Below are 11,487 nucleotides of genomic sequence, written 5' to 3'. Positions count from 1 at the left end.
CCCTGAAAACATTTTAGTTTCTTTTTTACATAAAAAAGATTTTCCTAAGTGAATCACTAGATTCCACACCTATGTTTACATGTCATTAGTGCTGGCATAACCAATGGCAGAAAAATAGATTCCTTGCACTGACACCGCTAAGACCATCATTTTCCTCAATCAAAGAAAACCATCATTTGTATAAAAAGTATGTAATTATAAAAAAGAAAACTACAAAGTCAAGTTCCACCATTAAAACCAAACGCTGGATGAAAGTGTATTGGTTTCTCTTTCCAGAGTGCCTAATGTCCTATTTTCCTCCAGGACTGGAGTGTGAGATTGGAATTAAATATAGAATGAAAATCTTTCCTTTTGAAAAAAAAAGAAAAAGTGACACAGACCTTACAAAGCGAATGGCTTTTCTTTTATTGAAGACACATATCAAACACGATAACTGTGTCTCAGAAGGCATGTCAGAAGGCATATTATGGTTGATTTAGTCTGTTTATTGATAGAGAAAAGCTTTTCCTTTCAAATATATACCAGACAGTGGTAGTGTCAGAGAACTATTAGAAAAAACAGAATGGAGTTCTATGAAGCATTTCTATGGGTAGAATATGAACATTGATGCATTGACTCGAGAATGGAAGGGATGCAAATAAAGTAATAAAAGCAAACAGCTAAATACAGTTGAAATACATGTATGAGAACACTTGTAAAGGATTCATTATTCTGTCCAGCAAGCCTCCTATCCAGGCACCACTGCCAGACAACACAGAGAGGTCCTGGACCTCCATTCACAACTCGCTGCAATTAAAGCTGAAAGCCTAATAGATATAACAGACAAATAAATGCAGTTCATATATTTGATAATACATCATTAAATTTATTTTTTAGATTCAAGCAATGTGAGTACCTGATTTTGACTCAGTTTAAGACTCTTTCAGTCCCTGAACAGCAGAGCTCAGAGTGAATAGATAGAAGCAGCACAATCAATTCATGTGTTGACAGAAAACATGCTGACAGAAGGATGAAGCAGAGTGGCAGAGAGATGAGCTCATTACTTTTTTTTTCTCTTTTGCATCTTCTTCCTTAAAGTAGATATTCACCCAAGAAACAAAAAATTAAGTTAGTAACTACAAATACTGTAGCTGCTGACTTTGAACCATTTGCCCTCCTGAAGATGTACCCCCCTTAATGACCAGGCCTCTTTTTGCTACTCGGCGCTGCACTAATTCAACTGATAATTGTGCGGTCATGCAATGCTGCACCCAAACAAAATTTATGTCCTTTTTTTCACATAAATAGAGATTTCTTACGGTGGTATTTGATCACCTGTGCGCTTTTTATTTTTCACGCTATAAACAAAAAAAGGTCAAAAATTTTGAAGAAAAACTATATTTTTTACTTTCAGCTATAAAAAATATATAGTAAACTCAAAGTTAGTTATAAATTTAGGCCAAAATGTATTCTGCTACATGTTTTTGGTAAAAAAAATCCCAATAAGTGTATATTGATTGCTTTGTGTGGAAGTTATAGCGTCTACAAACTATGGTATAGATACTGCAATTTATGCCATTTTTTTGCTATACAGCACTGCGCTAGTTTAACGGACAATTGTACGGTCATGCAATACGGTACATAAATTAAATTTATGTCCTTTTTCACACAAATAGAGCTTTCTTTTGGTGGTATTTGATCGCCTGTGCGTTTTTTATTTTTTGCACTATAAAAAAAAAAATGCTGACAATTTTGAGAAAAAAAAAACAATATTTTGGACTTTTTGCTATAAAACATGTCCAGTAAAAAAAATTTTAAAATCAAATTTCATCATAAATTTTCAGCCAAAATGCATTCTGTGACATGTCTTTGCTAAAAAAAAACCCAATACCTGTAAATTAATTGGTTTACGTGAAAGTTATAGCGTTTACAAATGGCGGTAAAGATACTGGGATTTTTAATTTTTTTTTATACTAATAATGGCGGCGATCAGCGACTTATGGCGGCGATCAGTGACTTATGGCGGCAATCAGCGACTTATGGCGGGACTGCAGCGGACATTCTGACACTGGGGGGGAACTGACTTGGGGTCACTGACATCCCCATCGACACCAATACAGTGATCAGTGCAAAAAAAAAAAACCACTGACACTGTACTAATGGCACTGGGGAGGAAGGGGTTAACTTTTTTATTTACTGAAAGGGTTAACTGTGTGAGGGGAGTCTTTTACTAGGAGGTGGGGGAGTGTACTGCACGGGGAGGGGACACGCTGCTTGGGAGAGATAAACTCTTCTTTCCGGCTCAACATGTCAGGAGCTGACAGGGAACTGACAGAAAGCAGAGCTACTGCAGCCCTGCTCTCTGTCAGTGATTTCCGCTAATCGGAGGGACACAGCCGGTAACGAGCAGCTGTGACCCGGCGACTGACATCCGCGGCCGTGATCGGCAGGACAGGTAGGGCGGTGGTGCACCTCACGCACGCCCCCTACCTGTTTTGCAAACACACGTTTTAAAACGTGGTTTTGCCCAGTCATACCGCCCTGCCAACGTATTTCTACAGTGGCTGGGTGGCATGTGGTTAATAATAGGACGCTCACTTGTCCAGGGATCCAAAGCGATCCTCATCTGCTCCTACATGTTTACTTTGGGAACCTGACTGTGAATGCTTGTGGCTTCACAGACTGCTTCCCACTGTGCTGCTCTGTGCCAGTGGTCCTGCAGCCTTTTGGAACCTGTGATCCACCATGGTGATCCAGACATAAGTGAGAGTAGGTGCCTGTCAAACCAGGTAACCCCCCCAACCCCAAAGAAAAAAAAGTTCCATAACTTAAAGAGGAGGGAGGGAGGAGGCAGAAAATTTAAACTTCCCCTTATGGGTGAAGTTCAGCTTTAACAGCCTAGGCTTAGAGGAAATGTGTTGAATGTTGGCTGTTGTGGCAGAAAAGCAGTAAGGCAATGGGCAGCACCAGTTTGAATGTGAGTATTGCAGAAAAGGCTGCTTTTACTAATTATTTTATTAGATATTAATTATTATTTGCAGTAGTAGAATTTCTGACTGTATTTTCTGCATTAAGCAATACAGCCAGGTCCTGGACTCACTCCAACCTGTCAATTAATAATTTAGGCGCTACAGTACAGTGATGGGGCTATATCTGTGCTCTACCTCCCTGTAAGCATGGCCACTGTTTTAGACTGGCAGTACTGTGCAAAGCAACAAACCCAAGCTGAATACAGGAAGCTTGTATCAAGTACCTCTTCTATCTATATATATTTGATATAATTTTTATTAACTGGTTTAAAGATGATTTAAATTATATAGTAGCAGCGGTGAGGGGTGGGGCACAAATGCCTGTACAAAAACTAGATACTATGTTACAAACTGGATCTGACTGATTATAACATCAAGCCCAGAGTGCCACATAGAGAGCACTCAAAACCAAAAGGACATTTGATGTTGTATACAGTATATGGACTTGATGGCACAAATACAATAAATACTATAGCAATATCATTAACGTATAAACCACCCTTTTCATAGGAATTTGGCTACAAATTACTTTTTATCACTAAGAAACCAGTTGCCAACCAAGGAGTAACTATGTCATAACAGAGTGTTCAGTTTTATAACATTTTTGTTAGTTTCTGGTATGGAATAAATTGTTGACTTAATAAAGTTGTGTTTTATGACAAGAGACTCCATTACAAATTATTCTCTAATGTTTGAAGTAATCCTTGGTTATTAAGGTACATGACTGAGGAGACCAGTGTTCCTTAACCCTGGATTCACACTTTTGATCTGTTGCACAGTGTTATTACATGCGTTTTGCATTGCGTTAAGACAATATATTCTATATAGCAGCACAGCACAATGCATGATATGTGCGTTAAGATGCGTTTTGTGCCTCTGTGTAATGCGTGGGGATGTCATTCACAATCATTTTCTCTATTCATTTTAGTAAGGGATTATGAATGTTTTGTGCCAATATTCTTTTTTTATATTTTGTAGAAAGCTCACTTCCTTCTTACACCTTAAGAAATTGTGCAGTCAACAAAATACACTGAGAATTTTGGCTCATGAAGGATTTCATTTCTCTGATTATCAATATTAAATTATTATTGTTGTGACTAGAGTCTTCAATGTTATTCATTGAGTGCTCTTTAGGGCTTATTACTATGCACAATGTGTATTCTATTCACTAATGCATGGCATTTTTATGAAAGTTTTTTTGAGTGTTATGTCTTTTTTTGTACTGTTTAAAAAACTGAATTTTTTTTAACTCACCGTAAAATCCTTTTTTCTGAGTTCATTGACAGACACAGCGGCTTCTTCTTTAACATTAATGAAGCAGGGTTTTATACTCCCACCTACAAGAGTAGGACACTAGGCAGAAAAAAAGACTTTGCCCCTCCTATGCGCAGTCCTCTCTGGGTATAAAACTCTCTCTCTGCTATAGGTCTCCAGTCCTTCACAAGCAGTGTCAAAGGAGAGGTCTCCCTAGAGGGGTGGGTGCTGTATCCGTCAATGAACTCAGAGAAAGGGATTGTATGTTGAGTACAAAAAAAATCCAGTTTTCTCTTACGTTCATTGACGGACACAGCGGCTTCTTCTTTAATATTAACAAAGCAGGGATGTCCCCAAGCAGTGCCAGAATGAGGGGAGGGCAACCATATAATGTAAAAAGAAAGAACCCAATGGACATTACTCCATACTCCTACTCCTTTCCGCTGCCTTTGATATAGTCAACCACCCACTCCTCCTCAGTCAACACCACTCCGTTGGCCTCCGAGACTCTGCTCACTCCTGGTCCGTCCTTGGACCCCTCCTTTTCTCTATCTACACCTCCTCCATGGGCCAATTGATAACCTCTCATAGCTTCCAATACCACCTCTATGCTGATGACACCCAGATCTATCTCTCCACTCCCCAGCTCACCTCCTCAATCTCCTCACGTATCACAGATCTACTAAGCGACATCAGTATGGATGTCACACCACTTCCTTAAACTCAATCTTTCCAAAACCGAGCTTGTAATATTTCCTCCTCCTCGATCCCCCACTTAAGACTTTACCATTAAGATCAACAGCATAACCATTGGTCCTTCTCCTCATGCCAGGGTGCTAAGTGCAATCCTACACTATGACCTCTCCTCGGGGCCCCACATCCAATCACTGGCTAAATCCTGTCACCTCAACCTCCACAACATTTCCAAAATCCGCCCCTTTCTGTCCAATGACACCACAAAACAACTTATCCACAGCTTGATTACTGCAACTCCCTGCTCACTAGCCCACCGTTACACAGGTTATCCCCCTTTCAGTCTATTATGAATGCTGCTGCTAGACTCATACACTTTACCAACCGATCAGCGACTGCTGCCCCTCTCTGCCACTCCCTTCACTGGCTTCCACTAACCCAAGGTATAAAATTCAAAATACTAACCACAACATACAAAGCTATCCAAAACACTTCCCCTAGCTACATCACCAATCTCATTTGCAGATATCGTCCAAACCTCCCACGCTCGCCTCCAGGACTTCATCAGAGCCTCTCCCATCCTCTGAAACTCCCTACCCCATTATGTCCGGTCAGCCCCCACCCTGTCTGCCTTTAGGCAATATTTGAAAACTCACTTATTCAGGGAAGCCTACCCTACCTCCACCTGAGAACTGTACTCAACTCACCTCCATCAGATCATCCCCTGCAGCTATCACCTTTTGTACCACCTCCCCCTTCCTTCAGATTGTATGCTCCACGAGCAGGACTCTGTCTCCCTTTATATTGTAAAGCGCTGCGCAAACTGTTGGTGCTATATTAATCCTGTATTATAATAATAATAATAATCCCCAGGGCAACAAGCCAACACTCCGAACAACCCCAAAAGGGGAGGACCAGGAGCCCTAAACAGCCACCTGCAACACTTTGCGGCCAAAACTTGCATTGAAGGATGCCAACATATCAACTTTATAGAACTTTGTAAACGTGTGCACAGACGACCAGATCGCCTCCTTGCAAACCTGAGAAACAGACACCTGATCTCAGAATGCCCAGGAGGTGCTAACTGTCCTAGTGGAGTGCACTGTAAAGGGGAAGTGAGGCTCCTGCCCCTTAACAGCATACGCCTGAACAATCATCTGCCGAATCCAACGAGAAATAGTGGCAGAAGATACCGCCAGGCACTTCTTCAGACCATCTGTGAAGACGAAGAGAGAGTTGGACTTCTGAAAGGCAGCAGTTACAGACAAGTAAACGAAATCGTGTGGACCACATCCAGGAAGTGCAGAGCCACCTCTTTAGGGTGCATCGGTCGAGTACACAGTGAGGGAAGAAAAATATACTTATTCAAATGAAAATCTGACACCACCTTTGGCAGAAAGGAAGGGGAAGGCCAAAGCACCACCTTGTCCTTGTGTAAAACCATAAAAGCCAGCTTACAGGACAAAGCTTCCAACTCCAATACCCTCCGAGCCAAAGTGATAGCGATAAGGAAGGCAACCTTTTGCGAAAGTGTAAGCAAATAGATTTCCTGAATGGTCGTAAATGGAGGCCTCTGTAGAGCCGACAGCACCAAGTTCAATTTCCAAAGTGACAAAGGGGAGCACACAGGAGGGATCATGTGATGAACCCCCTGAATGAAAGTACGGCCCTAAGAATGCGTAGCTAAGGGCCACAGAAAGAAAAAAACCAGGGCAGAGACTTGACCCTTGATTGTACTCCGTGCAAGTCTTTGATCCACGCCCCGTTAGAGGAAGGCCAACACCCGAGCCACAAGGAAGGAACGTGGATTGAAACCCCAAAGCTTCACACCAACCAATATAGGCTCTCCGACCAACACTTGAGCCAAAGTGTCGAGACGGACAGTTTGGAAAGAAGAAGAGCTGCATCAAGGACAGCATCACAAATTTACTTTAAACCCTGGACCAACTGGTCCGCCAGCTCCACATACACTTGGGGCAACTGACTAGAAGTCAAGCCTTGTCATAGAGCCTTGGCCCATTCCATCACTGTCTGGGAGACCAAAGCCATAGCCAATACTTGCCTAAGTGCCGATCCGGCGACAGTGTACATCGAATGGGCCACTGCCTCTGCCCTGCGGTCCGCAGGGTCCTTAAATGAGGGGGATTCCTCCACAGGAAACAATGCGGCCTTGTTAAGCCCGGGAGGATCAACCACCAGCAGAGATGTCCACTTCTTCAGCAGGGCATCCTCAAAGGGATAACACACTGTGAAGCATACAATATCAGCTGACCCCGCAGGGCCTCAATCTTTAGCGTTTCACGCACCAAATCAATAAGCGCCACTACCAATGCCTTCTCCTGTGCAGCAACAGAGGCAGAGAACACATCCTCATCTGAGGAAGCAGGGGATGCATCCTCTGGATCCACGGTAAATGCGGAAACCCCTGGCAGCAGGATCTGTTTCAGTCTCAGAATCGCTCGAGGACACAGACACATGGCAGGGGGTGCTTCTTGCTCACCTTGCAGCCAACTGCCAATTCCATACGGGACACCATTGTCTCCATGATGGCCGACAATGGGTCTGGGGGACCGAAGGACCCAGGACCTCCAGAGAAGGCCCTGGAGGTGCAACATGCTCCTGAGCTTCCATGGGACCAGTCCCCCCAGCTAGACACTGCTGCAAGAAGGGGACCTGGACCTTTCCAGTACAGAAGACCACCCCAGTAGGGAGGAGAGAGACCCCCAGGGAGGACCCACCACCACCGCCAGGAGCTGCCAAGGTGCCCACATGTCCCGCCGTCCGTCCCACACAGTGTGTGTGTTGAGCCCTGCCCCACCAGCCCAAGGTGCCTGAGGGAATCCCTGCCATGGGCTATGGGAAAATGGCCACCAAGGACCTCCACCAGCTGGCCTCCATCGCTTGATAGCCACTCAGACGCCAAGAAAATGGCCACCAGATGAAAATCTCCAGAACAATGGCCGCCACATCTGGCACTAGAGGCTGGAGGCCAAAAACCTCCAAGAAAATGGCCACCACAGCTACAATAACATGGCCGCCGGCCACCCCAGCTGCATGCAGCACGCCCCGCACCACCATGATCCAGACAGGACTGCAAACCATAATGGACACCTCCCCCACAGCAGGACAAGGTCCGCTCCAGCCCCAGATAAGTCCCAAACCACAAAGGGAAGGAGAGGAAGCCTGCACTACCAGGGTCCAGCCAGGAATGAGGTACCCAGGCTAAGCCCACACCTTTTCTAGGGCGCTAAAGGGGGGAGGGATGTGTTGGGTGAGAGGGGTCCCCGGAGGACCGACCACCCCAGGGAGCACCCGTGCCCCACACTGCATTTTGGACTGGAGGGGGGGCACTAGTTACCAATCCAGCGGAGTGTGTGGGTGAAGCTCTCATGATAGATCCTCCTCTCCACCAAAATGGGGGGCTATCAGCCAGGGGTACACTGTGACATAGACTACAGGCGCACGGTCATATGCGTCCCCGCATATAGTCGCGGCCGACCGAGCGCGGAGCTGTCTGCGCGCACTCAGTGATCAAACTGGGGTGACCACTGTATCTAGATTATCCAGCCCGTTGCCCAGTCCAAATGTTGATAGAAGATCTCTGCAGGAACACAAAAGTCCAGGCAAAAAAGAAAAGGAAAAATTGTGGGACCACAAGTCCCAGCAAAACTTCACGTCCATACTCCTGAGACACTAGGCAGAAAAGACTGGAGACTTTTAGCAGAGAAGGGGTTTTATACCAGAGGACTGCCCAAGTCTGCCTAGTGTCCTACTCTTGTAGGTGGGGCTATAAAACCCTGCTTTGTTAATGTTAAAGAAGCCACTGTGTCCGTCAGTGAATGTAAGAGAAATCCCAATTATTTAACCCCTTGGCGCTGGCACCTCCCAGCCCTTTAAGGGTTTCAGAAGCCAGGAGGCGGGGTGGGGTTTAGGGTCATGTGACCGCCGTCACATGATTGGGAAAGGCTCTTTCGATCGGGAACTTTCCGTCAGTACCGGACATGTGTGCTGGGAGTGCGCAGGGCACGCGCTCTCAGCGCGGTTTTTTTAATAGAAAGCAAATGTGCGGCCACTCGGCATTTAGGCCCAGTCACTGGGAGGCCGCACATTTGTGTTCGGCCATCTCCAAGAGGTTAATCAAACAGGTATTTTTGATTTGGAGAGAAAAAAAAATTAATTGAGCTTTGAGTCTATTGTATTTGTCATTTGAAATCAGTGCTAAGGGTCCCACGCATGTGTACTGTAATTCTTTTCTGAAATAAGTTCAAACTGTTACACGCGGTTCTGCATTGCGCAACAAATACAAAAGTATTTGTCCCCTAGAATTCTGATTATGCAGCTTTAAAAATATGAATTTTAACCAAAAGTACAACAAATTGTCAAACTTACCATTCAAAAAATATGCAGATAAAAACTTAAAAGCAGGGATTTTTTTTCCCCAAGATCCCCTATATACTATTAATGGTAAGTTACAGCCATTTTACAGTAGCTAAAAAAGTCCAATTGCCATGGATGAATTTTAAATAGGCTTTAAGACTTCATTTACAGGCTCTCTCAGCAGTTCATAAATGTTATGGGGAAGGGGGGGCAGTATGTTTTAGTTATTTTCATGGAAAAGCACATTATGAAAGCTTTGTTCTGCTCTACTAATTCATAGTTTTGTTAGTAAGTGTTTTCAGCACTTGTTATCAAAGCAAAAGCCAAGAACAACTTGAACATTGAAAGATTTTTTTTTTTTTTTTAAGTACTAACCATTTTTTGTCAGTGGAAGGGAAATTTTCCTTCTTAAAAAGCCTAAAATTATGGACATTCAACAAAAGAACAAAGAGCTGCAAACTCTTACAACCTGGTGCACCATCAATGCAAGTATCCTAAAAATAAGATTCAAAGTCATTTTAGTTGTCATCTATATTTCTTGGCTGAATAGCTTGTCGCTCTTCTGGTATTGAACTACAATGTTCACATAAAGTAAAAAAAGAAAGCAACATTGCAGCGTAAAAAAGGGTTTCAGATGAACATGTAGCTTGTATCAGATGCAATTATTTCTGAAAAAAAAAAAAGGGGGATTCACTGATGGTGCTAAAACTTCCAGGATGTGGATACAATAATGTGATCACCAGTATTATTTTATACACTCAAAAAAAAAAAAAAAGTTACTACTTGTTTATATTTCTTTGGCCTTTTGCTCTATAGGTTGTATGCCAATATACACTGCTCAAAAAAACTAAAGGAGCACATTTTCAGAGTATAGCATCAAGTCAGTTATACTCCTGGGATATTGATCTGGTCAGTTAAGTAACAGAGGGGGTTGTAATCAGTTTCAACTGCTTTGGTGTTAATGAAATTAACAGGTGCACTAGATGGGCAAAAGTGAGACATCCCCAAAACAGGGATGGTTTTAAAGGTGGTGGCCATTGACAGTTTTTTTCTCTACACATCTTTTTTCACTAGTTTTGTATTTGCATAGGGTCAGTGTCACTGATGGTAGCATGAGGCGATACGTGGACCCTACAAAGGTTGCACAGGCAGTCCAACTCCTCCAGGATGACACATCAATACATGCCATTGCCAGACGGTTTGCGGTGTCTCCCAACACAGTCTCAAGAGCATGGAGGAGATTCCAAGAGATGGGCAGTTACACTAGGAGAGCTTGACAGGGCCATACAAGGTCCTTAACCCATCAGCAGAACCTCTATATGCTCCTTTGGGCAAGGAGGAACAGAATGAGCACTGCTAGAGCCCTAAAAAATGACCTCCAGCAGGCCACTGGTGTGAATGTCTCTGACCAAGTCAGAAACTTACTTCATGAAGGTGGCCTGAGGGCCCGACATGCTCCAGTGGGCTCTGTGCTCACTGCCCAGCACCATAGAGCTCGATTGGCATTTGCCATTGAACATGAGAATTGGCATGTCCGCCACTGGCACCTTGTGCTTTTCACAGATGAAAGCACGTTCACCCAGAGCATGCGACAGATGTGAAAGAGTCTGGAGAAGCCGTGAACGTTATGCTGCCTGTAACATCATTCAACATGACCATGTTGTTGGTGGCTCAGTGATGGTTTGGGGAGGCATATCCATGGAGGGACACACAGACCTCTGCAGGCTAGACAATGGCACCCTGACTGCCATTAGGGATCGGGATGAAATCCTTGGACCCACTGTCAGACTCTACACTGGTGCAGTAGGTCCTGGGTTCTTCCTGGTGCATGACCATGCCCGGCCTCATGTGGCAAGAATATGCAGGCAGTTCCAGGAGGCTGAAGGAATTGATACCATTCAATGGCCCCCACGCTCTCCTGACCTAAATCCAATAGAACACCTCTGGGATATCAGGTTTCTGTCCATCCAACATCGCCAGGTTGCATCTTAGACTGTCTAGGAGCTCAGTGATGCCCTGGTCCAGATCTTGGAGGAAATACGCAAGGACATCATCTATCGTCTCATTAGGAGCATGCCCTGACGTTGTCAGGCATACATACAAGCACGTGGGGCCATACAAACTACCGAGTACCATTTTGAGTTGCTGCAATGAA

Source organism: Staurois parvus, unplaced genomic scaffold (assembly GCF_062004578.1).
Source record: "Staurois parvus isolate SC_StPar_1 unplaced genomic scaffold, SC_StPar_1.0 ptg000080l, whole genome shotgun sequence".
Lineage (NCBI taxonomy): Eukaryota > Metazoa > Chordata > Amphibia > Anura > Ranidae > Staurois > Staurois parvus.
Note: the sequence above shows the minus strand (reverse complement) of the source record.